The 3247-nt window shown below is 41.1% G+C and overlaps 1 non-coding gene across 1 annotated transcript; it reads right to left on the bottom strand.

Moving 5' to 3' along the window:
- Positions 1 to 323: 323 nt before the first annotated feature.
- LOC128573181 (U6 spliceosomal RNA) lies at positions 324 to 427 on the bottom strand. Its single transcript, XR_008376350.1, has one exon. It is a non-coding gene; the product is annotated as a U6 spliceosomal RNA (small nuclear RNA).
- Positions 428 to 3247: the final 2820 nt, after the last annotated feature.

Consider the following 3247-nt stretch of genomic DNA (forward strand, 5'->3'; position numbering starts at 1 on the left):
ATGCCTCTCTTTACCCAAAGATAAAGGAAATATTGAAACGAAAACATTTTGATGGCATTCAAAACATTCAGGGTAATATAATGACAGCTCCCATGGCCATTCCACAAAATGAGTCCTAAAATTTCTTAGAAGGGTGGACTGGGTGCTTCCCAAAGGGAGAACCTCAAAAGTGACCATAGTAATATTCAAAAATGAGGCAAAGAAGACTCTTTCTAGGATAAGATTGTGAATTTAATTGTCAGACCCCATACCTACCACCAGATTAAAATTTTACATATTAAGTTGAAGTCTTTATGTACATTACCTGAATATATTTTCTTTTTTTTAATATGAAATGCTTCACAAATATGCATGTCATCCTTGCACAGAGGCCATGCTAATCTTTGTATCATTCCAATTTTAGTACATGTGCTGCAGAAGCAAGCACTGAATGTATTTTCTTTGTTCTTTGCCTCAAGAGATCACCAATGGCCAATAGTTTTTGCTAAATATCTCTCACCTGTTTATTTCTGTCTCTTTTTGGAGTAAACATTTTGTTCCACAAACTTACAACCCAAAATAAGGGCCTGAGGCAAAGATCTCAATCAGTCAAGTTTATTAAACCAAAGTTTGAGGACAGGACTAAGAAAACACAAGCCACAAAGTGAATAAGAATAAATATGGGAGGGAGGCAGAGGAAGTTGGTAGCCAAGTAACAGCTTCCTTGCATCTGGGCACCGTGAATCTGGGGATATAGGACTCCAGGCATCACTGGCTGGTGGGATCTGCCTCTCATCAACCCTGAGAGGATACAGGCAGTCAGCGAGAGACTTCTGGATCCCAAGAGGAGGACTAAAACAGTGGAAAACCGGCAAGTGGTCACTTGTGTTCAATCCGTCTAAACCCGCCCGCAATGGTAGGTTCAGTAGCAGCGAGACAGCAAACAAGAAAGGCCTTACCTGTGAACTGTTTTAGTGTCTTTGGACTTGGCACTCAGCTGAACTGCCTTGAGGAGAGCCTGAGCGGGAGTGCGGAGAACTTTGGCCTTTGTCTAGGGCCCCACTCTGAGCTGCTGAGCCAGACGGAGCTAATAGTGTTTGGCTCTGGGTCACAGGTAGACATTGTGAGCGATCTGCCCTAGCAAGCTCCGCCCTCAACGTCGCAGAGCTAGAATTGGGTGGGAGCTGGTAACCCAGGGACCAAGTAGCCTAAGGGTGGGGTCTGAGCAGCCTTGTAGCCCTAACCCTCGGGGGCAGAGGGAGACCAGTTTTGACACACAGGGTAAGTGGATAGCCACTTCAGCAGTGATTCCAGCGACAAGCACTTCCCTGAGAAAGCTTCTGCTCAGTAAATGAACAAGTTCAAAGTGCCTTTTAAGTGGGCTGAAGAGAGATTTAGGGTGTCTACCTGCTGGGGTTTGAGAAACTAGCAGCCTCCAGTCGTATCAGAACTGTGATTAACATCTCATACCCCAGAAGACCACGTGTTGCCCAGACAATAATCAATAACATATACATACTGCTTTAGTTTTGGTTGTGTTTTTTTTTTGTTTTTTTTTTTGTTGTTGTTTGGTTGTTTTTTTTGTTTATTTTGATGTTGTGGATTGTTGTTTTGTTTTTTAAGTTCAACCTTTTCCATAAAGATCCTTTTTCTTACTCAATTTTTCCAGTTTAATTATAATTTCCCATTGCTGCATATTTCAATAATTAGAACTTCATTTTTGTTAGTGTTTATACCGGTATTATTTGGTTTTTCCAGCCAATTTTATCCTGTAAAATTTTCTGTTTGCTTGTTTTGGTTTGATTTATAATATTTTTGTCTTTCCTCTCTACTTGGTGGAGGTGGAGTACTGTGTCTGATCAGGTTAGCAAAGAGCTGCTGACCTCAAGGGAACCATCCAACTGGGCACCCCCAGAAGGTGGTCTTTTTTTTAAGGTTGTATCAAAGTACCCTACTGTACACCTATATTGCTCTGTCTCCCTCTTTTTGTCAATATTCCTTTTACCCACCCCCTCTCCTTTCCCTATTTTTCTTGTTTTTTTCTTATCACTCAGTCCTCCTTTCCTTCAAACCTTTTTTGCTCTTCAAGCTTCTCACACTTCTGGTCCTGTAACCCTTAGTCCACAGGGAAGAGAACTTAAAGAGCAAGAGGAAATGAAAGGAAAATTAGGGCAAGGAAACAGATAAAAGAAATCACCCATGGGGAAGAATCAGCAGAAAACTCCAGGCAACATGAAGAACACAGTCCAGAACAACCCCGCAAAGGGACCATGAGGTAGCTACTGCAGAAGATTCCACCAATACAGAAATGTTAGGAATGACAGAAAGGGAATTTAGAATACACATGTTGAAAACAATGAAAGAAATGATGGAAACAATGAAGGAAACTGCTAATAAAGTGGAAAATAACCAAATGGAAATCCAAAAACAGAATCAAATAAGAGATGAACGATATGAAGAATATAAAAAGGATATAGCAGAGCTGCAGGAAATGAAACAGTCAATCAGGGAACTTAAAGATGCAATGGAAAGTATCAGCAACAGGTTAGACCATGCAGAAGAAAGAATTTAAGAGAAGAAGACAAAGTTTTTGAGATAACTCAGATAGTAAAAGAGGCAGAAAAGAAGAGAGAGAAAGCAGAACGTTCACTGTCAGAATTATGGGACTTTATGAAGCATTCCAACATACGAGTTATAGGAATTCCAGAAGGGGAAGAAGAATGCCCCAGAGGAATGGAAGCCATACTAGAGAATATTATAAAAGAAAATTCCCCAAATATCACCAAAGATTCTGACACCCTGCTTTCAGAGGGCTATCGGACCCCAGGTCGCCTCAACTCTAACCGAACTTCTCCAAGACACATTGTGATGAACCTGTCCAAAGTCAAGACAGAAGAAAAGATTCTGCAAGCTGCCAGGAGTAAGCGCCAGTTGACCTACAGGGGCAAATCCGTCAGAGTGACCGCAGACTTCTCTAATGAAACTTTCCAAGCAAGAAGACAATGATCATCTACCTTTAATCTACTTAAACAGAACAATTTCCAGCCCAGAACTCGGTACCCTGTTAAGCTAAGCTTCAAAATTGATGGAGAAATCAAATCATTTACGGATATACAAACATTGAGGAAATTCGCCACAACAAGACCAGCTCTACAGGAAATACTTCAACCTGTTCTGCACACTGACCACCACAATGGATCAGCAGCAAAGTAAGAACTCAGAAATCAAAGGGAGGACCCAAAACTCCACACTGATGCAAAAGATAAAA

This window comes from Nycticebus coucang, chromosome 20, assembly GCF_027406575.1.
Source record: "Nycticebus coucang isolate mNycCou1 chromosome 20, mNycCou1.pri, whole genome shotgun sequence".
NCBI classification, from domain to species: domain Eukaryota; kingdom Metazoa; phylum Chordata; class Mammalia; order Primates; family Lorisidae; genus Nycticebus; species Nycticebus coucang.